Below are 26403 nucleotides of genomic sequence, written 5' to 3'. Positions count from 1 at the left end.
ATTGAACCCAAGGCCTCATGCATACAAGGCAAGCACTCTGCCACTGAGCCACTTTCCCAGCCCCTAGCTTCCTTCTTTTGCATGTGGACAAACCCTTTTCCCAGCACTCGTTGTTGGAAAGACAGTACTTTATACTGTGGCCTTGATACTCTTGTTGAAGATCTTTTGACCATATATGTATGGATTTATATCTGGACTCTAGACCATTGACCTATTAGTCTGTCAATATCAATGCTACACTGTTTGCATTTCTTTAGTTTTGTAATAGGTTTTTGAAATCAAGTGTGACACTCTAAAATTATGCTGATACAGATGTTGAGTGATAGGGAATTCACAGAAAGCTTGTCGTATATTTTAAAAAATGCAATAAGGCCTGCAGTATAATAAGAACTGTGTGTCTAGCACTAACTATTTGCAAGGTACAATCACAGATAGTACATTCAGTGGCTTGGGAAATGCTTCAAAAAAGACTTTGTAAGATTTCATGTGTATTAATTGGTCTGAATTTCAGCTCAACACCATCTTCTGTCACTTTTGTCTCAGTGACAGAGGGAGGTCTTTAATAAAAGACCCTCGGGGTAATCTGAAGATTATTCATTTGGATTAGTTATAATAAGAAATGCCACTTGTGATATGGTTTCCCTTGACACAGTGTTGCCTTTCCTATTTTTTTTCAGCCATTTCTGATTTCTTTTATGTTTTTTAAATTGTGGGCCATCAGTATGTAAGCAGAATATTCAACCACAGTACTATTTCATTTTCTGGATGTGTAAACAGCAATTAGTCTTGCTGGGATGCGGGATGCATAGGATGAATTGGATGAATGAAGTGGCTGCTTTTTGTAAGTGATTTTGGATCCTTAAGACATACTGTTTCACTTTTTTTTTTTTTTTTTTTGAGACACGGTCTCACTGTTATCCAGTTTAGCTTTGAATTTCTGATCCTCTGGCTTTAGCCTCCTCAGTAGCTGGGACTATAGCTACCACCATATCTGGCTTTTCTATTTTCTTAGTAAAACTATGGATAATATTTTGGATGGGCATATTGCTTGAACAGTCATTTGGTAGAATTTCTGTGAGAAAAAATATAGTATACTTGCATATATTAGGTGTACTATAAAAATTTGTTTAATACTGACCAAAAATTTTGTGTCTGCCTGGGCTGATCTTCACTCACTTCCTACATGTTTATTGAATTCCACTATGCTAGTGCTGGTGGCCACTTCTGGTGGATAGAAGAGACATGATTTTTGTTCTCAAGCAGCTAATATTTTTCTAGTTACTTATAAGGTCTTTTTCAGTGTTCTGTTCTCATTATCTGTTTGGGCTTTTTCTTTTAGACAAAGCCTTTCTGTTTTAGTTTGGATGCCAAACAATTGTAGGTGTTTAATATAAAAATGGTTCTATATTAAATATTCTTTATATAGATGAAGAAACACTGCACAATTTTGCTTCCTGGTTTCCAAGGAGATAAGTCTTGGCAAAATTTATTTTATCAAATGCTTTTCTAAGTAAGAGAACTAAAGGAAATTGCTTTAATACGTTTTGATTAAGGTTTTCCTAAGGAACTTGAGGTTTTTCAAATCTTGCTTTCCTCTACATCTACTTGAAAAGAATCTAAAAATCTAGTCCTGGAAAATCCTGAATTTTATTGTTAGATGTTGGAAGAGTCATGATGTTTTTGCATCTTTATTTACTCACTCATTTGTTCATTTACCTAACTCTTCATTGTTCATCTCTTACATTGCCAAGTAATTTATTTTTTAAGAAGGAAAACGGTAAAGGACTGAACTAAGTTTTATTAAGGCCTACTGTTAAAATTCTGTGCATTTATTATTATGACGATAAGATTTGTTGCACTTTTTGTATATGGTAGAAATGTTTTTTAAAAGAACTGTGGAATGAGAAATTTAAGGTTTTTGTTTTTACTCTTAAAACATTTAAGTAAGAAAATTCTATAGTGTGATTACTTTTAGCATTACTTTCATTCTCATCCAGAAACAACTAACATTTAAATTTGGCTCTCATATCTTTCTCACAAGTCATACTGGTAGTAGATAATCCTGAGTCAAAACTATATGCTGTTGTTACACTGGTGTTGACTCTACAAACTAAACTCCTGTGTCAGATGATTGGTATAGTGTGGGAAAGGCTTATTACCTCTTCTAGATGCTCAACTCAAGTCTTTTAAGAATCCTGGCCATTGAGGCCTATAGTAATTTTCAGCTCTGGTGATATCTTCTCATTGAGTGCAGAGGAATCACATCGAAGAGCTGCGTGTTAATGCTTTGATAATTAACCTGACATTTGCCTGGGCTGCCAGGTATGTAAATACTCAGAGCACCTACCATGAGAGTTCATGTCTTTATAAAGTAACATTTTCATTTTAATTTCTTGCTAGAAACCCAACTTTATTTATTATGCATTAAAAGATCCAGTTATGTAAAGTGTAAGAATTCTTTCCCATGTGGATTGTTGGCTGCTTTAAATCTGGTCTTATTGTTGCCAAAGAACACTAGAAAATTTCTTCTAGTTGTGGTTCTGCTATATACTATTGGTGTGATTTTGGCTGTTTTCTTTTCAATGTACTGATTCATTGAGCACCTTCTAGGTGGCGGATACTTTTTCCACCCAGAGATATATTAGTGAATAGCTCTGAAAGAAGCATGAAGCCACTGAAGGGTTTTGTATAAAGGGCTGAGATGTGATATACTTTGAGAAGACAAACTTATTATAGAGAATAGAATGGGGATGAGATGTAAAGGGAGATGTTAGATATAGGATAGGGATAGTGGCGGTGTTGGGAAGTGGCTGGATTCTGCAAGTATTTCAAGTGGGGCTGCTGCGGTTCATTGATGGGTGAGGTGCTGACAGCGAGAGGAGTACAGTCAGAGATGACACCGGGTTTTTGGCCATAGCATTTGGAATAATGGAGGTGTCACTTACTGGGGATGGAGATGACTGAACCAGCAGGTTTGGGTGGGGAATTCAGAGTTGATTTGTACATCTCGGGTATGCGATTCAAGTTGACTTGCAAGTGGCAAAGTCAAATAGACAGGGAGGCAGGCAGGTCTGTCAGCCTCGAGGAGCTGCTCATCTGTGAAATGGAGAAAGCACTGCCCTTCTCAGAATGTAGAAACCAAATGAGGGTGTGGAGAGTAAAGCAGCTAAAGCAGCGTCCTGTAGTTGTGGGTTTATTACTGGGAACAAGACTGACTGCCATCTTATGTACTTTCTGGTCTTTTGAATGAACCATTTCACTCATAGGCTTGAATGTACTGTGGAAAGTTTAGAGGGCATTTGCCCACCAAAGGCACATGTCTTTCCTGGTAAATGGTAAGCATTCTTTTTGATCCATCCTATATTTTCTGTACAGCTTCTATCAGAACTTGTTATTTTAGTTCCCTCCTGGCTGTCAGAGCCTTAGTTTTGTGTAGAGTTACTGGGGCCAGTGTGTGTGGAAGTGGGGCATTAGACCTGCCTTTTTGTAAACATAGTTTTGAACAAAGAAAATTTTTTTTTTTTGTCAGTTGTGGGGCTTGAACTCTGGGCCTGAGTGCTGTCCCTGAGTGCCTCTTCAGCTCAAGGCTAGCGCTGTACCACTTGAGCTACAGCACCACTTCCGGTTTTCTGGTGGTTTATTGGAGATAAGAGTTTCACGGACTTTCCTGCCTGGGCTGGCTTTGAACCACGATCTTCAGATCTCAGCCTCCTGAGTAGCAAGGATTACAGGCATGAGCCACCGGCGCCCAGCTTTAAACAAAGAAATTTTAAGTGGGAGGATATTATAGTAGGGAAACTGACTCTCAAGTTGTTTTATCATTTTAGGTTGACAGCTCATTATGACCTAACAGGCCAAATTTATTAGTGATGCCACTCTGCATATTCTTCAATTAAACATATCTATTGATATAGTGCTAGGTTTTTTGGTCAGTTTAAATTTTTTCATGTGCAGATGAGCCATGTATGTATATTTGAACCTGTTGACTTAAATTTTTAAATTGAGTAAAGATGTTGAAAACATTGGGCTTACATTTTGATTGGTAATATTTTGAATTTATTAAATGTCTTTCCTTAAAGATTGTAGTAGAGTTATATCCTAGAAATGCAATATTTCCTCATACCTTCTCAATAGTTTGATCTATCTTATCTATCTTTCCCTGGGGCTTGAACTCTGGGCATGGGCGCTGTCCCTGAGCTCTTTAACTCCAAGTGAGTGCTCTACCACTTGAGCTACAGTGCCACTTCCAGTTTTCTGGTGGTTAATTGGAGATAGTCTCATGGACTTTCCTAGCTAGAATGGCTTTGAATCATGATCCTCAGATCTCTGCCCCATGAGTAGCATGCCCCATGAGTAGCAAGGAGTATAAGTATGAACCATGGATGCCTGGCTTTTTTGAACTGTTAATTTTTTTTATAACCTCATTAAATTATAACTTACTGTACAACATATGTTACTTTTTTGTTTTTAGTTTATTCATAGGGTTATGCAACTATATAAGCAATGTTAGAACATTTTTATCACCCCTCAAAGAACGGTCAAACCCATGTGTGGTTACTCCCCATTTCTTCCCAATTCTACCCTCTGTCCACCAGCTCTAAAATAAAAAATCTGTTTTCTTTGTTCTAAGAGTTTCATTTAAGTGGAATCATATGATATATAGTACTTTGTGACTGGCTTCTATGTAGCTATCTTAAAGTACATTTTATTTCTTGCAAATACTAAATTTTTAGAAATGCCACAAATTTTGTATAGAGAGAATACTCTCTTTATGCTTGGTATACACATGAGAAACTGCAACTAGTAAACTTGAGATGGGTAGAGTTGGGATAGATGGGAGATGGGGAAAATGATGGAAGGGGTGATACTGATCAAAATAAATTTTACACATAAATTGGCATGCTGACTTGAAACCCCTCTGTAAATCAGTTGGAAGATAATAAAAAAAAAAATTAAAACCAATCAACCAACCAGATATGCCTCGTTCGTTGACACAGAAATTGTAACCTGTACTTGGACCTGCAAAAATCTACCAGTATGTGGAGAAAGGAGTATGTGGAGAAAGGAATGAACTTTGAAGCTTTTGTAAACAAAGTAAAGCCACCTCTTATGGAGCCATGCATGCAATCAGTCTGTAACTTCTCCTTGCCTGAGTTTGGTTGTGCTTCTCCCTGAGATTTTTCAGATATCTCTGCTTCTTTCTTTTGTTTTATCTTTGATCTGATCTGTGACCAGGCCTTGCCCTTATTTTTTCTTTGAATTGATTCCCATTTCTCAACTTGGCTATTTACTTGTTATTGCCACCATCTCAGTGGCTGAAGTAGTCACCTTCCTGATTACTCTGACTCTTGCTGTCCTAGGCCTTCTCATCTGATTTGTGTTTTTCTAATGTGCCCTTAGATACATGCGTCGCTCTCTAGGAACCGCAGTGGCTCCTGCACTTAGCCACACCAAACTCACATTCTCTAGGGCTTATGACCATTCTCATGGGTCTATCTCTTTTTTTTTCAGGGGGAAGGGCAGTAGTGGGGCTTGAATTTATTAGGGTCTGGGCACTGTCCCTGAGTTTTTTTACTCAAGGCTAACATACTACCACTTTGAGCCACAGCACAACTTACAGTTTTCTGTGGTTAATTGGAGATAAGCCTCACATATTTTCCTGCCTGGGCAGACTTTGAGTCACAGTCCTTAGATCTCAACCTCCTGAGTAGCTAGGATTGCAGGTGTGAGCCACCTCTCAGTATGGATTTCTCCAATTTTGCTGCTCTGAATTCTTTGGCCTCTTCAGGACTATGTGTCTCTGACTTCATATGCTGGGCTCCTGCTTTATGGTGCCATACATCACAAGAACTCAATAAAAATTTGGTAAACAAGTGAGACACTGTCATAGGACTCTGCTTTTGCCAACTGTTCTGATTCCTTTGAGTCCTTATTTTTTGTTTTAGTTCAATATTATAAGTGCAGTCTCCCAAGGTGCTTATTCATAGTCTTATCTATCTTAATTCTTTCCGAGTACCTCCTGCTTTTTATCATTATCTTATCTCTCTTTTACTCTTTGTTGCTACACCAGTACCTGAACTCATATATATTTTTTTCTTCTTTTGGGATAGTCTTGCTTTATAGCTTAGAATGGCCTCAGATTCATGATCCTCCTACCTTTCATTACCACCCCTGGCTTGAGCTCTAGTTTTAACTGTATCTTTCTTACCCTTCAAGACCCATCTCTTTCATTGAGGTTTTTCTAAATGCAGTAACACAATCTGATTTCTCCCTTCTCTGAAATTCAGTTGTATTATATGATATGCTTAAAGAACCTTGCATTTAATTATTGATGTATAGAGTTCATCAGAGATGTCTAGCTTAAAGAAGACTCAGAGGTGTTGTTATCCTTTGCCAAAATCTATCATATAGCAGAAATGAATGTCTTCTTAATACCCATGGCGTGGAATACAATGAAGAGATTAAATTGCAGATACTTGACTGAATGTCAGAAAGACCATTTACTTGAAGGTGTGATAGGCTACGTTCCTCATTATTGAAGGTGGCTATGTATAAGGCACAATAATTCCTGGACAAGGTCATGATAAGGACAGTCAGACAGTTCATGGAGGCCCAGGTAAGTTAGAGGTTCACAATTCCTAGGGCGTATTAGAATCACCTGGGAAGCGTTTTAAGTACACATATTCTCAGTTTCTACTGTGGAAGTTCATACTAAACAGTCTGTGAAGCCTGGCTTAGAAACTTTTGTATCAAATGATGCTTTCAATCCTTAGATTGTGTGCCTCATTTGCTTTCAATCCTTAGATTGTGTGCCTCGTTTATTTACCACACTTTTATTGAGTGCTCTCTTGTATGGCAATGTAAAGTTTTGGTTTTGCCTGTATAGGGCATAGAATTTAGAAGAGAATACAGATAGAGCAGTGAAAGCCCATGCTTTTTCTTTAGGTATTGGAAGATAGATTCTTTGAGGACATGGAACATTTCTCATTTTGATATTGTTGCTTCAGATGTTGGCTACCATTATTGAGGATCTATTGTGCCTGCCCTTCATGCTCCATTATTAGTAATCTTTGTAACAGGCCTGCAAGTTAGACATTCACATTCAGAGCCAGGCTATTGAGCTTCCCTCCGAATTTCTTCTTGCATTAGCATACATTGCAGTGGCACACCATTTCTTGGGAGTAAATGTTTTGGAGTCATGTTTTGGCTATGTGAGTAAAGTGAATTTTATTGTTGTTAATGCCAAAAGTCTGCCTACTTATAATAAGGTAGTTATGACCATCACCCTGGTAGCTAAACTGGTAATTTGCTCTAAACACCATGTTGTATGATGACACAACCTCTCCACCCATTTCTCCCATGAAAGGCTAGTCTTGCTGGTATCATTTTAAAACTTGGTATACAGTTAACCATTTGACTGTGTTGTGCCACAGAAGACATCTTCAGTGAAGGTCTGGTTTTTCCAAACCTGTCATATGTCTGATTTGTTGATCTTCCCCCATCTCCCCTCAGCTACCTTTTATAGGACTTTGGTATGTCAGGGTGCTCTCTTTAATGCCCAATACAGCATCCTGTATTAGATTCTTAACTCATTCCATCTCATTTGTCCTTACGAAATTCTTTGAATATAGGTACTGAAAACATTTAGCAGATGAGGATTCTGATGGCTAGCAAGGCTAATTAATTTGCCTAGCTTACATATGCTCATGTGTTTGCTGTTTTCCCAAGGGACTCAGGCATGGTTTTTCTCATGTTTTCTATGGACTCACTAAGAATGATTAGATTTTTGGCTGTAGCAAGTGTGCAACTGAATAAACTTTCAGGAGGTAAAGATAAGCAAGTATTACAGCCTTCTAGACAAATAGTATATTTAATTTCTTGCAGTGGAGCTAAGGTCATCATTGCTATTGAATGCCTTCTCTGGTTAACTGAATTTATTAGAATTTGGGGAGCAGTCATACACTATGATCACACCTGATAGGGAAGTAAAAGACTTGTGAAGTTTTAGTTAGACAATCTAGATGAAATGCAAACATTTATAGTTGTGGTAAAGCTAGTATAAATCTTAACATTTTGTAATAACAAGATACATATATATATATATTTGTATATACATATTCATATACATATACATATATATATATACATATATATATAATATTTTCACTTTGTTCCCAAACCAGGCAAGATAGGAAAACTTGAAACATTTATTTTCTGTGGTAGAATACTTTGTTTTTCATCTTGCATTGTGGATTCTGATGAGAAGTTGACTCCTATCATAGACTTCTACCCATGTTGTCATCAATTCAGCATCTGCTTTGTTTTGAAATAAGTGTCTTTTAAGAGCCTAGAGGTATATTAGAATTTTTACAAGGAGGTTAATCTAAGTGAAGTTAACTGAAAATGCAAAAACTGGTGTTAGCTCAATCATAGCTATTTCGAGGAATGCACATTCAGTTGATCATACAGTTGAAATCAGTGGTAAAAGTTAACTTTTGGGAAAAAGGACTTTTCTACTGAGTGCAGGGTTTGTATATTTGTTGAATCCTTGTTCAGATGTTGTATCTCTTCAGATTGTATGTACAGGTCATTTCTTTTAAGTCAAATATTTGAGACTTCTCTTAAATCCTTAAATTTTGTTTTGGCTTATTAGATAAGGCTTTCTGGTATTTAATAATAAGGCTAGGATGGTTTTTATCTTAATCGTTTGTATGCTTTAGTATTTAGTTTTATTTATTGTTATGAACAAAAATTAATTTTGGAGAACACTGTTAAAGTTTTGATGTCTGAACCAGGGCTATGATGTGCTTTTGAAATGACAGAGTCTCAAACTGATTTAATAAATTCAAATCCTGGTGACTTACTAGCAACATATTTGCTAGCTTGTTCTTGGTTCACCACTGTCACAGTATATCACCCAGGAGGTCACTTTGTCTTTGCCTTATAAACTTTTCATGTGTAACTGCTTAAATTGTTGAGGGCTACTTTTAAAATATTGTTACATGATTTGCAGTAATCTGAGTCCGTTAAGGACATGTCACACTCACACCGTCTGCTTTCCCCTTTGTCACTACCAAGTAGGTTCATTCATCATTCACTTGCTAGATACTTGCTGAACTGGCTGGTATGGACTATATGCAAGGACTATGCTGAGTATTGTGTGGATAAGGCATTTACAAGTCTGTCTTCAAGATGCCTCCAGTTAAGGAAGCTACAAAGCCACAAGGAGGAAGGAAAATGTTCAGTAAGACACAGGAAACCTTTGAAGTACCTTGTCTCTTTCTTTTCTTTGTTTATGAACCCAGAAAAAATTGCACATCCATAGAAAATTTGCAAAGTATAGGGAAGTATAAAAAGAATAGTCATTCATCTTTCTACTATCCAAGGAGTACCACCATTAATTTCCTATCTTTTAAAGATGGCCTCTCAAAATGGGCAAAACACAGAGCTCTTCCAGAAAAAGGTGCTTTAAATTTGAAATTTGGTCGGGAAAGGGGAAACAATTAGCTGGGAATATTGCAGTATTTTTGTCTAGGGAAGGTGTGTCTCATATTTTTCCTGAAAATGGGGAGTAAAACCTGGAGAGCAGCATTGATCTTAGAGCATTGATCTTAGATTTTTTTTTTTTTTTTTGGGCCAGTCCTGGGGCTTGAAGTCAGGGCCTGGGGACTGTCCCTGAGTTTCTTTTTGCTCAAGGCTAGCACTCTACCACTTGAGCCACAGTGTTACTTCTGGCTTTTTCTGTGGTGCTAAGGAATTGAACCCACGGCTTCATGCATGCTAGGCAAGCACTCTACCACTAAGCCACATTCCCAGCCCTTGATCTTAGATTTTTCTGTGTGTCTTTTTTGAGTTACAAGAGGATTCCAAAACTTCGTTGGAATTGACCATACTTTTTTCAAATATTAAGAAGTAAACTAGAGTCTTCCTTTTTAGGACAGAAGAGAGATGCCTTAGGAAAATTGCAGTGTGTCTGTGGTTTATGTTTGGGAGAGCTTAAAACTGGGGAACAGAGAAAAGAAGCCTTATTTTTTTTTTGAATAATATCTTATGTACTGTCACTTAGTTTAGATTTAGGAGAGAGTAAAATAAGTTATTTTTAGTTAATCTTTTTTTTTTTTTTTTGGGTCCGGTCGTGGGGCCTGAACTCTGGGCCTGGGCGCTGTCCCTCAGCTCTTCAGCTCAAGGCTAGCGCTCTACCACTTGCGCCACCGTGCCACTTCCGGCTTTTTCTTTTTGCTTATGTGGTGCTGAGGAATTGAACCCAGGGCCTCAGGCATGCAAGGCAAGTACTCTACCACTGAGCCACCTTCCTAGCCCAATCTTGTTTTCTTTTTAAAAATGATTATGAAAAGATGAAATATATTACTACGTAGAAGAATGCTGTCTTTAAATTTTTTTTTTTTTTTTTTTTTATATTTGCTAGTCCTGCATCTTTAACTCAGGGCCTGGGCACTGCCCCTGAGCCAATCATGCGTCCTCTGTAGCATGATTGGTTGAGCGCAGTGGTGCATCTGTCTTCCCAGTGACATGGAAAAACACAAGTAGGAGATCACAGTCCAGGCCATCTTGGGTATAAAGTGAGACCCTACCTTTAAAATAACCAAGGGTAAAAGGGTCTGGAGGTATGGCTCAAGTGCTAGATCCACCTGCCTAGCAAGCGTGAGGCCCTGAGTTCAAACATTAGTACAGTTAACAAACCAACAACCCAAAAACTCAGCTGAAAAAGAGGAATGGGAAAACAAATCCAAACTTAACTGCTGGAATGATGAGCAAAAACTTATGATAGGAATAGATGAAGATACCTAAGTGTGCTATGTTAAGCCCAGGCCCCCAAAGAACCATTGTAGAATAATGTTCCTTGGTTTATATTTTTGTGTGAAGGAAAAAAATAGAGTTTATTCTTTTTTTAAAACACATATTTTATTATTATTATAGAGGTGATGTACAGAGGAGTTATAGTTACATACTATACATACGTCAGGTAATGAGTACATTTCTTTTTCTTTTTAGTCATGGGGCCTGAACTCCGGGCTTGGGTGCTGTCTCTGTGCTGTTCAGCTCAAGACAATTGCTCTACCACTTGAGCCATAGGGCTACTTCTGGTTTTATTGGAGATAAGAGTCTCATAGGTTTTCCTGCCCCGGCTGGTCTTGAACTGTGATCTTCAGATCTCAGCCTCCTGAGTAGCTAGGATTACAGGTATGAGCCACCAGTGCCTGGCTGTACATTTCTTTTTCTTTTTTTTTTCTTTTTTCTTTTTTGTTGGTCGTGGGGCTTGAACTCTGGGCCTGGGCGCTGTCCCTGTGCTCTTCAGCTCAAGGCTAGTGCTCTACCGCTTGAGCCACAGTGCCACTTCTGGTTTTCTAGTGGTTTATTGGAGATAAGATTCTCACGGACTTTCCTGACCTGGCTGGCTTTGAACCATGATCCTCAGGTCTCAGCTTCCTGAGTAGGTAGGATTATAGGCGTGAGCCACTGGCGCCTGGCTTTGTACATTTCTTTTTGAACCATGCCATCCCTTCCCTTGCTCTCTAAATTATATCTCTGTGTTAATGCTCTGTGACAAATGCTCAAGAGGAAAATAAGGATAGAGAAGGTGAAATTTTGGATATTTTAGATAGGGTGGTTAGTAAAAGCCTCATTGAAATGATTTGTAGAAAATGTTAAAGGCTGGTGATGTAGTTAAGTGGTAGAGCAATTGCCTAGCATATGTGAGAAAATTTTCCTGGGTTCTATCCCCAGTACCAAATACAAAATAAAATGCAAAATAAATTTTACATTATAGTGTAGCAAACAGAAAAATACAAGCAAGCACAAACATGTCTATTATTTACAAGGGAAATTTACTCAGATTTGTAGACACAGTGTTGTTAGCTCTTCAGCAGACTTGATCACCCCTTCTCCCAAAGCATTACCTCCTGATGCTAACACCATAACTCAGTAGGGTCTGTGGATGAGGTTTATATTAATGCGTTATTACGTTCTGTGTTCTTTTGTTTTTGACTTCTTTAGTCACCATTGTGTTTATGAAAATTTTCCATGCTCTTACAATTATTTATTAGTTTTTTTTGGCTGTATTTTATTGTGTGATGATACCATAATTTACCGTTTCCTGTTTGGCTAATGAGTAGTGCTGCCATCTTTCTGGTATGTGTCTTTTTAGTGAAGACATCTCTAGGGGATATAATTACGAGTGACATTGACTTCAGTGGACACAGACATGGTGTTCTGAATGGTTATATCAATTTATTATAGACTTTCTAGCAACATGTGAGAACGTCACGTTCTTGTATTTTGTAATGTCTGCCATTAACTTCAGTCATGCTGGTGAGTGTGTAGAGGTATTCCATCATAGAAGACTAATGTATTTGAGTGACTTTTCATGTTTCTTGATACCACTTTTTTGTGATGATGGAAATGTGTATGTCTTCATTGTGGTGGCAATTACATGACTATATGCACTTATCAAAACTAATAGAACTGTACACTATAAAGTGCATATTGTATGCAAGTTTTACTTCAATACATAACTATTATAAATACCACTGATTTATAGAAAGTATATATTATATATATTTATGTATTTGTTTGGTCGTACTGGGATTTGAACTTAGGGCTTGTGCTTTTACTCCAACTAAGCAGTAGAGCTCTTAGCAGTAGAGCTAAACCATACCTCAAGCATCCCGTATCTTAATACATGATTACTTTATTGGATGTATGCTGTGTGTGTGTGTGTGTGTGTGTGTGTGTGTGTGTGTGTATGTGTGTGTTTGCTGGCTGTTAATATTTTCCTATTTAGCAAAGTTTTGCATACCCCAAAGTCATAAAGATAAAGATAGAATTTGAGTAACTACCTAAAGAAGTAATGTAATCTTGCAGGACTGTGTGTACTGTTAGGTATTTTAGGCCAAAGAAGCAGGGCTGCAGAGATGAGCTCAGAGAGGTGGCAAGACAGATTCCTGAAGGGTTTTTAGGCATAGGATCGTCATGATGAATTTGAGTTTTAACAGGACCATTAGGTTGCTGTGTTAAGAGTAGATGGCTGTAACCGGGGCTGAGGTAGGGAGGCCAGTTAAGAAGTTTTGTTGCTGGTCCTCAGGTATTAGTGATGGGGACATAGACCCAAAGGTAGGAGAAATATTGATATTTTTTGGGTGTAAAGCTGACAGAATGCATACACAGTCTGAAAATGGGGTGTGAAAAAAATGGGGTTAAGAATGGCACAAAGTTTGTTGTTTTTATTTGCATGAGTGGGTGGAAGGAGTAGTGCTGGGATGTTGTGGATGGAGAAGGTACAGAAATGTGGAGCAGAGGCACCCAGATGTTTGCCATATTTTCAACATGTTATAATGAAAGACCATTAGGAAAATTTAGTTTTTTGATGTAGTCAAACTTGTTCTCTTCCCCATCTTCTATCCTTTGGATGTATGAATGCAAGTATGTTTTAGACAAGCTGTGATAATCACTGTAGTATGGTCTATGCTTTTGTTTTGACACTTAATAAATAAATAGTATATCCTTAAAGGTTGAGATGAGTCTGTCGACATATAAGAAACAAATGAGCAAAAAAATTGAAAGTAGGCAACCTATCATTTGTAACCAGTAACGACTTCGTTTCTTAAAAAAGAAAGAGCCAGATGCAGCCAAAGGACACATATGGTACACATGCACTCATAGTAAAGCTCAGTACTCAGTTTAGTCACTCCTGCTGACAGATAGCTTTAATGAAATAATTGTTTCTAGAATTTTGTTTTGAAGTTGCCACATTCTAAGTTTTCCTTAGTAAATTGATATGCTTTGTGCTTAGAGGAGAAATATTTTCACTTTTTTGTGTTCTAGTTCTTCCTATTAGAACTAAAGATAATGCATTGTAAAGTTTGAAGAAAGCAAGTTGGGGCAGCAGGAGTGGGGCAGGTGGTCCTTCAGTAACAAAGGAAGAGCTACTCCAAGGGCTTGTGACCTAGAGCTTGCTTGGCACCATTATGAGTAGTCTGTTATCATTAGTATAGCTGTTGATGTAGGTTTCTTTCCACTTCCTCCTGTCAGTCAGAGTCTTGAGACACCTTCTGCATGAGTATCAATGCCATTACCTGGCTTCAGAATAGTGCAAGTGATCTCTTAGAAAGTTATATTTTTGAGTGTTAGCTGAAGCACATTTTGTGCAGTTTGGTCATAAGAAGTAATTTGGTTGTTAGAGATATCAAATGTCCTTTAAGAATCTTGCCATTTCAAAGAATAGTATTATTAATGGTTGATTAGTTTTTCCATCTTTGCCAAATGGCTGTATGGATCTGAATGCTTTTATGCCGATTTTTTTTTTAACGTGTATAGGCACTGGCATTTTTGGTCTGCTTTTAATGTTAGGCAGTAGTGTCATATTTCAGTTACTTGATGAGTCAGTAGTTTTAACGTGATTATTTTACCCTGAGGGATGGAGAAAAATCAGTGAAAAGTTCACTGCTGCTTTGTGAATTAAGTTATGCTTTGGCATACAGTGCTGATCATTTTGGCATATACAGAACATTAGATCACCTCACTTGCACTTTGGTTCCAAAAGTGCTACCAACTGTAGGATTCTCCATAAACTTGAACTAGTATAGAGAGTGATGTTTATCATATCCTATAACAGTATTGCCAAGTTACTGTCATCAGACTTTTTATTGATAGAAAATTAGTTAGGCAAATATCATTTTCTTCTTGCATGCAGAGGTGATGAAATTTTGAGAATGGACATATAAGGAAAGGTTTGAAGTGTTGATTGTGGATATGAGTCCTGGTTGAGACAGAGAAAATGCATGGCTTATATAGGGCCCTGTTTTTTTTTTTTTAATTTTTTATTTGTTTCTTTCAATCCAGCCCTTGATATATAGACATAATGAAAATATTTTCTACACATATTTGTTAGAGTTTTAAGTTACAGACAGCAAGATCTACTCAAGTTAGTGTCAGCAAAAAGTGATTTATTAGTACAACTAGTTTAGCAAATCATCTGGAGGGTTGAAGTGAATGTAGGTTGTGTTTGTAGGGATCATTGCTATTAGAGTGTTGCAGAAGTGGCCCATTTAGATTCTGATGCAGACTAGAGAGTGCTCCAATTTAAAAGTCAGACCCAGAAGCACCTGCTTCTTGGTTCCAGCACAGTGATAACACATTCTGTTATCCTGCTTCTTTTCCGTGAGATTCCATTTTAAGAGTTTCATGTGTGTCTGATTGGAGGCACCTAACTTAAATGCATGGTTGTTCTGTATGGCAAGAGATAGTCCTCCTATTCCAATTTACCTGCTTCCATATTTTAATTCTGTACTGGGAAAATAAGCTTTACATGATAGGGAATTGAGGTGAAAATGGAACAAAGGTGTTTCTGGGCCCCATGAATAACAGAGATTCATTATAGCACCAATTTGATATAGTTTGAATAATGGCTGGCTCTACCACTTGGGTCATGCCTCCATTGAGTCAGACCAGTTTTTTTGGTGGTTAATTAGAGATGGAATCTCTTGGACTTCTAAGACTTGCTTCAAACTGTGATCCACTGTGTCTCAGCGTTCTGAATAGCTAGGATTACAGGTGTGAGCTACCAGCATCCAAGAAAATGTACTTTTATAGTGGGAAGAATGCTCAAATTGGCAGTATTTTCATGCTTCTGTTACTTTAGAGTTCTGTTAATTTACTAAGAGTGGGTTGGTAACAAGAACAGTTTTAGTTTCTTTTGTTCTTGGCTGATACCACTGCAAGTTAAGACCCTTTTTTTGTGAGTTTGTTCTTTCGATTAGAGACTTGAGATTTTTCAGTGGACCAGTGCCAGTTCATTACTTTATCAGAAATTGTGGTGGTGAGTTAGAGGAGTTGCAAAGCGTAGTATTATAGCATAATATATGGCTATTTTTCTAATTTTTTTCTTTTTTCTAAAGTGTAATCAGTTCTAGTAGGGATTACTGGGAGAAAGCTGCTATGCATCCTGCACGGAGACTTGAGTGTTGTATAATTGTCTTACTGTAGTTACTGTTGGTTGGATAATGTTGATGCTCTTTTATGTGTCACATGAATACTTGGATGTTTGTTCTCAAGTTTTAAGGAAAATGAATTGCGGAAGTAAGAATTTGTTCAAAATATCACTTAGAAAATTCACTGAGCATGTCTAATTGAAGATGTCAGTTTTACTTGGTAAAATAAGATTAAAAAATGGAGTTACAAACAGCTCTTTTGCTTTTCTTCTGGGTTCATAATTCTTTTGCTAAGATACTTGCTTTTATATGCATATATACTTGTGAAGAGTTACTATATACTTGTGAAGAGTTACTAGGAAGCCTCAGTCAGGTTTACTTCTCCATCACTTTCACGGCTTTGTTCAGAGTGAATCTTACCCAACCCACCCTACTTAAGAATGAATTACCCTCTTTTCCATTCATCCATGGATTCTCTTATCCTTGTCTTTTTCAAAGGCACATAATTATTAATACTGTATATATCTCCATATGTAATTTAGTAATTTGATAAATTATTTGGCAAGTAAGAAACTGATTAAGATGAACAAAGGTTATATCTAGAATGTAAATGATAAAAATGTATACAGAAGTTCTCACATATAGATGTAGGCATGATAGCTTTAAGTCAGGTTTTAGAGGTTCTGAGAGGATGGACTAGGGGTGAGGAGGAAGAGGAATGAGATCTTGTATCTTGGCAGAGTTAGAAGATGTTTCAGTAGCCATCCAGAGGTGCTAGTACATTCCAATCTCTCCTTTTTGGAGAAATTGAATTAAGACAAGGTATCTGTTCCTAATGATTAAATTTGGAATATTCTAAAATTACCATTTAGCTAAGCGGATGGTTGTTAGAATATAAGCTAGTTTATAAGTGTTGTATTTTATCATTTAAAGATATATTTGACTTTAGGAATTCAAGAGAAATGAAGAGAAAATGCCTTAGAAAAATGCTAAGGAAACTAAAAAATATCCTAGAAATCAAACATACTATTCATATGAGCTTAAGTTCAAGGATTAAATGACTTGCCCAGTATCTTACAGCTACTTAATAGCAGAATTGGGACCATTTTTTGTCAAAACTTCTTTTTTGTTTTGTTTTTGTTGGTCATGGGCCTGAACTCTGCCTGGGTGCTGTCCCTCAGTTTTTTAACTCAAGGCTAGTGCTCTACCACTGGAGCCACAGTGCCACTGACCTTTTCCGCTTATATGATGCTGGAATCGAACCTAGGGCTCATGCATGCAAGGCGGGCACTTTACCACTGAGCCACCTTCCCAGCATCATAACTTCTTTTTTGTTGTTGTTATTGAACTCAGAGCCTAGGTGCTGTCCCTGAGCTCTTTTGCTCAAGGCCAGCACTCTACCACTTTGAGTCATAGCTCTACTTCTGGTTTTTTGGTAGTTAATTGGAGAAAAAGTCTCACAGACTTACCTGGTTGGGCTGACTTTGAACTGTGATCTTCAGTCTCAGCCTCCTGATTAGCTAGGATTACAAAGGTGAGCCACTGGCACCCAACAAAGTATCCTTAATAGCATGTAAACCTCTCTTTGGAAATAACATGGAACAACTATACTTTTTCATTTTTTTCTGCTGGTCCTGAGGCTTGACCTCAAGGCCTGGGTGCTGTCCCTGAGCCTCTTTGTGCTCAGTGCTAGCGCTTTACCACTTGGGCCACCGTGCCATTTCCAACTTTTTCTGAACAGTTTATTAGAGATACTGGAAATAACAGTCACACTGACTTTTCTGCCTGGGCTGGCTTCAAACCAGGATCCTCAAATCTCAACCTTCTTAGTAGCTAGGAGCAAGTTAAAAAAAGTCATACATATAAATTATTTATGTCTGTCCTTAATTTTTTTTTTTTTAATCTGTGCCAGTCCTGGATCTTGAACCCAAGGCCTGGTGTTGGTCCCTAAGCTTTTTTGCTCAAGGCTAGCGATCTACCACTTGAGTCACAGCTCCTCTTCCAGTTTTTTGGTGGTTTACTGGAGATAAGAGTCTCATGGACTTTCCTATACAGCTAGCTTTGAACCATGATTCTCAGATCTCAGCCTCATGAATAGTTTAGGATTATATGTGTGAGCCACTGACATCTGGCTTCCATTTAAAAATTTAAATTAATTGTTTTGGTTTTGGGGCTTAGACTCAGAGCCTCAAGCTCTTGCTTAGCTTTTTCTGTTTAAGGCTGGTACTCTGTTACTTGAGCCACACCTTCATCTCCAACTTTTTGCTGTTTAATTGGATTTGTTTGCCTTGGTTGGCACAGAATTGAAATCCTTATCTCAACTTCCCTGGGGTAGGTAGGATTAAAGTCATGAGCCATCAGCACCAAGCTTTTGTTCTTATTTTATGTATTTTAGCCTGTTTATTTTCATTACTCATGCAACAATGTGCTTATTTGAGGAATTGCCATTTGGACAGGAAATGAATAGAATGAAAGATCATTGTTAGGCTGTTGTCTTAGAATAAATGTTAAAAAGTCCAAGTTTTAAAGGAAAGTACCACAGAGAAAAATATTTACTTGAACTAGTTTGAAGTTGACATATTAGAGGAAAGTAATTATAATGTAGTGAAAACACATTATTTAGGCTATATAGTAAACCCATTTTCATAAGAAAAAATTGTTGTTTTGGCTATTTTCATGTTCTGTGTAAGGGAAGGAAGACATTATTTTTGCTGTATGAATTCGTACTGATTTTTTTTCTTTTGGTTTTTTTCTTTTTCTTTTTTTTTTCTTCTGTATTTTATAGTACTGATTTTTGTTGTTGGTCATGGGGCTTGAACTCAGCCTGGTGCTGTCCCAGAGCTTTTTCATTGAATTCCGGCTTTTTTCTTTTTGCTTATGTGGTGCTGAGGAATTGAACCCAGGGCCTCATGCATGCAAGGCAAGCGCTGTACCACTGAGCCACCTTCCCAGCCCATGTGCTCTGTATTTTTCCATGACATGCTTAGCTGTGCCATATAAATCTTTTCTAAAATTCAAAATGTACTAATAGTATGCATATTTTTCATTTCAGTAACTGTCTCAGGAGCTGGTTCCCCTGGTTGCAGCCTGGATCAGGGGGGTTTCCTGTGGGTCCACTAGAGGAATACCCATGGCAATACTTGCTAAGCAGTCACTGGTAGCCCAGGAAAGTTCCCCTCCCCCCCCCCCAAGACTTGAACAATTTTCACATTGGGCCTGGAATCTTTTTTTTTTTTTTTTGGCCGGTCGTGGGGCTTGAACTCTGGGCCTGGGCGCTGTCCCTGCGCTCTTCAGCGCAAGGCGAGCACTCTACCATTTGAGCCACAGTGCCACTTTCAGTTTTTTTCCTAGTGGTTTATTGGAGATAAGATTCTCATGGAGTTTCCTGGTTGGGCTGGCTTTGAACTGCAATCCTCAGATCTCAGCCTCCTGAGTAGCTAGGATTATAGGCGTGAGCCACGGTGCCCAGCTTTGGGATCTTTATATAAGTAGATTTCTGTTAACTCTGGGCAATCCTCATATTAACGTTAGAAGCAGCTGTCTGAATTTTTGTCTCATAGTTTCAGGCTTTCAATAATTTATGGACTTCATATTTAGTTGGATAGTAGCATATGTGCAATTCTTTTTCTGTTCTGGTGTGTTCTCCTGTTCTTGTGATCTTTTCCTCACTGAAGGCGAACTAATTTGCCAGTTGTAGGTGGATATGCAGAAACACCCTATAGGATCACTAGATTCCATATTACTTTTCTCATCTTTGTGATCATATACTGACATAAAGGACTTAAAGGAGAAAGGCCTTACTTTGGCACATGGCTTCAGAAAGTTAAGTCCAGTTTGCTTGGGCTCATGTGCTTGGGTGGAACACCATGGTAGCAAGCGTGTGTTAAGGGGGACAGTTAAGGAATTTCACCTGAAGGGAGACAGGAGAGAGAGAGAGGCAGGAAGGGCCATGGAGCAGACATGTCTGAAGGCTCCTCCCTGTATAACCTACTATGTGATCTACTTCATCCAGCTAGATCATAAGTCTCATAAGTTTTCATAGGCTCCTATCCTATGCTGATAGTTAAATGTTTGTTTAGAAGTTCAGATACAGTGTCTTTGGCTAATTATGTGTTTGCAAATATTGGGTGCCCTGTGAGTAAAGAAAGTAGAACAGCTATGGTCAAGGCAACAGTCCCCTGCCCTACTTCCATTCTGCTACTCTAGCTTAGGACCCCAGAGAGCCCATCAGTTATTTTATTTTATTTTTTTAGAAATCATGACTCTTGCTGGGCACCAGTGGCTCCTGTCTGTAATCCTACTTTACTCAGGAGGCTAAGACCTGGAGGATTGAAGTTCATAGCCAGGCTGGGCAGAGAAGTCTTCGAGACTCCATCTCCAATTAACCACCAGAATGATGGGCTAGAGGTGTGACTTCAGTGGTAGAGAGCTAGCCCAGCAATGAAGCATGAGGACCCTAAATTCAGGCCCCCAAAAGGGGCATGCACACATACATATACAACACACACACACAAAAGAAAGAAAGAGATCACAGCTCCAGAGTTACTATTTTGGGATTTAGATCTTACCATTTTGCATATTTTCTAGATTTAAATTGAATTTTTGAATTTGTTTGTAGTCTATTAAAATATTATTTAAAAAGAATAAGTAAAAGGTTTCTAGTAGAGAATGAACTTTTAGGCTGAAGAGGGTTACTCTATCTAAGCCTAGGCAGTGTAAGGGCTGATGGAAGGATAGTTTTAGCTGAAGCTGTGTGGCTCTTGCTGTGTTTTCCATTTTGGATTTATATCACAGAAACACTTTTCTTGCAGAAACTATTTGGCTTTAACAAATGTATGGGAATCTTATCTTGGATTAAATTGATGTGTTTATCTTCATTGTGCATATATTTTAAATTAATTGTATTTTCTCTTTCAATCCATAGGTGAAATTTTGTATTGGAATCTCCTGTAGTACTGACTGTAATCAAATTTTGAAGATTTTTATAAAAGGTAGAATCATAAGGACTATACTTTCAGGTAAGAGTTCTAATTTTACCTTATCTTAATAATTCGCAGCTACTTTGGCTAGTCTGGAATTGTTTAGATTTCTGGAATGTAAGTATGCATGAATTTTAAAAATGAATCTAATTTGAATTCTCTAGACAGATTTTTGTTTAACTAAGTTATCAGTAGGTTGGCTACTTAAAAACAATTAAAGAAATGATACATAATGGCAGCTAAAACATGTACAGACACACTGACATATACATGCAGACATACATACTAAAGATGGCTGTTTAACTTTTATGTGTGCGTGAGAAGAATTCTAAAACCATTTTCATCACATGGTACTTGATCAGTTTGTCATCTGTCCATCCATACAGTCATCTTCTATTTACTTACAGCTTAAAAACATGGATGGTTTTGGGCTGGGAAGGTGGCTCAGTGGTAGAGCGTTTGCCTTGCATGTATGAGGCCCTGGGTTCGATTCCTCAGCACCACATAAGCAAAACAAAAAAAGCCGGAAGTGGCGCTGTGGCTCAAATGGTAGAGTGCTAGCCTTGAGCTGAAGAGCTGAGGGACAGCGCCCAGGCCAAGAGTTCAGGCTCCACAACCGGACCCAAAAAAAAAAAAAGGATGGTTTTAAGAATAATTTTTCTGTCTCTGTCTCTGTGTCCTGGCTAAATAATAGTTCTGGGCATAAAAGAATTATAGAAACATATCTGTAATGAAATAATTTTTTAATTTATAGGACAAGCATTTAGAAGTTCCCCCAATGTGGAAACAAAAACAGAACAAGTCTAATTGCCCCATGCCCCGATCCAGAAAGCCACATTGCATAGGAAAAACTTGTACTTTTATGTACTTTACGTTTATGTATACAAGTAAAAAATGTATTTTAGAGAAGTAATACCAAATTGGCTTTTAAAATAATTACCTAATTTGTATGATTGACCGTGAGATATTGAATTACTTCCCTATTAGTTTAGTACCTTTTTTTTTTCCTGCCAGTCCTGGGCTTGAACTCAGGGCCTGTGCACTGTCCCTAAGCTTTTTCGATCTAACACTTGAGCCACAGCTCTACTTCGTTGTTTTTTTTTTTTTTTTTGGTGATTAATTAGAGGTAAGTGTCTCATGGACTTTTGTGCCTTGACTGGCTTTGAACCACAATCTGCAGATCTCAGCCTCCTGAGTTAGGATTACAAGTGTGAGCCACTAATGCCTGGCTTAGTATCTCTTTTAAGAGTGCTACTTTTATGACTGGGAAGGTGGCTTAGTGGTAGAGTGCATGCCTACCATGCATGAAGCCCTGAGTTTGATTTCTCAATATCCATAAGCAGAAAAAGCTGGAAGTGGAACTGTGGCTCTAGCAAAAAGAAGCTCAGAGACAGTGCCCAGGCCCTGAGTTCAAGCCCCAGGACTGGCAAAAAAAAAAAAAAAAAAAAAGAGGGCTACTTTTCAAGGTTAAATATATATAAAAGTCAGTGCTAAGAGTAAATAGTAGTAATTGAGTGAATTAAATTTACTCATTAGCATCCAGCTTAGTTCTTTAACTTTACCATCAGTGTATGGAAATTGGTCAGTACACTAACAAAAAAGCAGGCCAATTGAGAGAAACTGGGTGAGGTTTATAATATACTACAGATGATATGTGGACCTAATTTTCAGTCCATCCCAGCCTTGATCAGACCTTTGTAGCACCTTCTTACCTGTATCACTCTGTTTTTCCCTGCTGGAATATTTCCTGCTTCTCTAAAACTTAGAGCAGTAGTTTTAAATTTTTAGGCTTTAGAAACTTTTTTTATTGTTTAAAATTTTTGAGTATTCAAGATAACTTTTATATCTAGAATATCCTTCACAATTTACTGTCTTAGAAGTTAAAGTGCAAAAATATTTTTAGCGGGCTGGGAAGGTGGCTCAGTGGTAGAGCGCTTGCCTTGCATGCATGAGGCCCTGGGTTCGATTCCTTAGCACCACATAAGCAAAAAGAAAAAAGCCGGAAGTGGAGCTGTGGCTCAAGTGGTAGAGCGCTAGCCTTGAGCTGAAGAGCTGAGGGACAGCGCCCAAGCCCAGAGTTCAGGCCCCACGACTGGACCACCCCCAAAAAAATTTTTTTTAGCATAAGAATATACAAATGTATATTCATTATCTGTCACATGATGACATTGGCTAAGTCTTATGACTTTTGGAAAACACTGTATATGCTTATGATACTGAAATCGAAAATAAAATTGTGTTTGAATGTTTGGATGTTCTATGTGGGATTTGATACATTCAGGTGGTTGTATGGTCACAATGAAGATACAGGACTTTTTTATCTCTTCATGATGTTCCCTTATCCTTGCTTTCTCTGACTTATTTCCAGTAGAAAACATCGAAAATTTGAATAGTTTTTCCTGTTCCTGAAAGTTACATAAATAGAGTCTTATAGAATATAGTCTTTTAAATTTGGCTTCTTCGATTCAACATAATGCATTTGAGATTTAATTGTATCATGTATTACTATTTTATTTTATTGCTCATTCCTATTTCAATGTAGGAATATACTCAGTTTGAACCAGTTGAAGGGCATTTGAGTTTCTTCCAGTTTTTGGTAGTTAGGTGTTTTAGCATTGACCTTGTAGGCCGGTCAAAGAGTTTCAAGGTCCCTAGGGGTTCTGTGCGGCCTTCATACTATGTTCTAGCCATCTTAAATGGCTTACTAGGTATGCTGCATCCTTTCTCTAGAATGCCATCTAGCTCAAGGGTTTCCTCTGTACAAATCCTCCTGACTTTGCATTCTACCATCACTCCAGGCACTTCTAAGCCCTGAGGATGTTATTGGCCGTTGCTGTGCCTTTTGTCACTGTTAAGCAGTTAGTTGAGGTCATGATAGCTTTTTACTTCCTTGAGAGCATTATCTTTTTTCTTGATCCTGACTGAGCACATATTTGGCACATGGAAAATTTAATACTTTTGAGAGAATAACAGTTGCTTTACACTTCTACAAAAGGCATTTATTATTTATAAGGGGGTTTCTCATACATTGTATTCATGCATCATTTCACCTCTTTGAGGTATATAGGAAACTGTCCTATAATACCTTTTATTTTTATTATCAGTTAAAGGTATTAAGTATTAAAGCTGTGGTTTTTCACCCAGCTCACATTAGATTAACATACGGTTAATCTATGAAATTTTAACATACGGTCTGATGTGCCATACTGATTAAGTCCTAGTTTCTGGATGTCAAGTTTGAGGATTAGTATTTTGATAATGCAGCTGCAGAGAATCATATTTGTAGAGTGATTTTCTATCAAGTCTTAGTGTTAGTATTACTCAGGGCTACAATCTAGGTCTTTTAACTCCCATTTAATTAATGATTTTTCCTTTACACTATGACTTTTGATGTGAACAGAAACTACACAGATTTAGACATCCTTGCAGTAGATGCCAGACTTCTTTGGAGATATCATAGCTGTAAGACAAAATAACTGGTTTTAGACTCAAAAGACCATATTTCTGGTTCAGCTCTGCATTCATTAACTATGAATTATTAAATACTTGAGTCTGTTCTCACATTTAAAGTAATGATACTTTCTGAAATACTAGAAGTTTATTGTGGAGATCAGATTAGATAATACGTTAAAGGATTTTGTAAGCTGTTAAATGCTTTCTAGAAGTTATTTTTACTTGTATTTGCCCTAGTTCATTATTGGCAAACTTTCCTTGGTGTTCATAGGTTACACAAGTACAACATAAATACAGTCTCACTGAAATGGTAAAATAACATAGAATTATGCAGAATTAAAATCTAGAGGCTAGAAAACCAGAAGTAGTGCTGTGGCTCAGGCGGTAGAGCGCTTGCCTTGAGCTGAAGAGCTCAGGGATAGCGCCCAAGCCCATAGTTCAAGCCCCATGATTGACCAAAAAAAAAAAAAAAAAATCTCTCAGGACTTTTCTGCCTGGGCTGGCTTCAAACTTGCAATCCTCAGATCTCAGCCACTGGCATCTGGCTTATTATTAATAATTTAACATGCAGAAAGAGTCCAAGCTCAGCAGTATCCATTTTTATACAAAGCACATATAAAGAAAACTGTATACAACCTAAGTATATAAGATGATGAACGTAAATGCTTCTTACTGCGTTTAATAGTGTGAAACAGACCACTAAGTGGACAGTTGATCTTGAATTTTTTTATGTTAGATAACAGGATACCTTTGATAAATAATACTGTTTCCGGGGCTGGGAAGGTAGCTCAACGGCAGAGTGCATGCCTTGCAAGCATGAGGCCTTGGGTTCGATTCCTCAGCACCACATAAACAGAAAAAGCCGGAAGTGGCACTGTGGCTCGAGTGGTAGAGCGCTAGCCTTGAGCTGAAGAGCTGAGGGACAGCACCCAGACCCAGCGTTCAGGCCCCATGACCGGAAAAAAAAAAAAAATAATGCTGTTTCCTCACTGACAAAGTAGTGCTAGGCTAAGCGCTACTTACTCAATTGTCATCCTAAGTAACTTACTGTGAATGCTTAATACTTGTGAGAACATTTGGCTGTAGTAATCCAGATGAATTGCAAAATGGAATTCTAGCAATACTTCTGCTTATTTTGAGTAATAAGAAGGGCATTTCCGGGAGGAGTTGTTTTTGACAAATGAAAGATGAAAATAGTTTATCTCTATTGATAAAAGTAATAACATCCTCAGAGATTTCTTTTTAACCACTTTCCTCAGAGATTTTTAAGCAACTGAAATGTCTGTTAATATTCATAGGTATGATTATGCATTTTTATAGAACTGTGGGTGGGTATTTCTCAATAATGATTCTTTTTTTTTTCTTTTGTTGGTCATAGGGCTTGAACTTATGGCCTGGGCGCTGTTCCTGAGCTTTTTGCTCAAGGCTAGTGTGCTAGCCTTTAGCCACAGTTCCACTTCTAGTTTTCTGGTGGTTAATTGGAGATAATAGTCTTAGAGACTTCCTTGTCCTGGCTTCAAACAACTCTGTCCTTAGATTTCAGCCTCTTTCTTGAGTAGCTAGGATTACAGGCATGAGCCACTTGGTGCTTAAGTTCTCAATAATGATTCTTGTTGTTCAAGGTTTAGCCAGTGTGTGATCATGTACATTATTTGTGGATCCTTGTGCTACATTTCCCTTAAAGGAGTGAAAAAATTCTAAGTGGTATAGCTTGGAGCTCATGTCATGTCAGCTTTTTAGCTGTTTCCTTAATGTGTCTTATGATTGAAATATGGTACCTGAATGGTTGAAACAACTTTATTGGTAGACTGACTTATTGGCTAAACTCTATTTTGTTGAGAAGCTAAAAAACACAATAAACTGTAGTTTAGGTATTATCATGCTATCTTATTCCTGATTAGTGTTTTGGCTGATACACATTTGGTAGCTGACAGAAGGGAAAGAGTGTGTGTTGGCTCAGTTTCTTGTGTGGACTTGTTTACTAAGAATTTGCCAATACAAGGCATTACAGGAAGTATTTGGGT

The 26403-nt window shown here is 37.8% G+C and overlaps 1 protein-coding gene across 2 annotated transcripts in view; it reads left to right on the top strand.

The window, feature by feature from the left end:
- The window catches only part of Sipa1l1 (signal induced proliferation associated 1 like 1), a 335149-nt gene that overhangs the window by 9444 nt on the left and 299302 nt on the right, over positions 1 to 26403 (top strand). For both annotated transcript variants that reach the window (XM_042692744.1, XM_042692740.1), the window contains exon 3: positions 20872 to 20965. The gene's annotated coding sequence lies outside the window, so the exon portion shown is untranslated. The remainder of the gene's footprint in view (positions 1 to 20871; positions 20966 to 26403) is intronic.

Source organism: Dipodomys spectabilis, unplaced genomic scaffold (assembly GCF_019054845.1).
Source record: "Dipodomys spectabilis isolate Male_0828 unplaced genomic scaffold, ASM1905484v1 ptg000157l, whole genome shotgun sequence".
Lineage (NCBI taxonomy): Eukaryota > Metazoa > Chordata > Mammalia > Rodentia > Heteromyidae > Dipodomys > Dipodomys spectabilis.
This window is presented reverse-complemented; position numbering and strand designations above follow the sequence as displayed.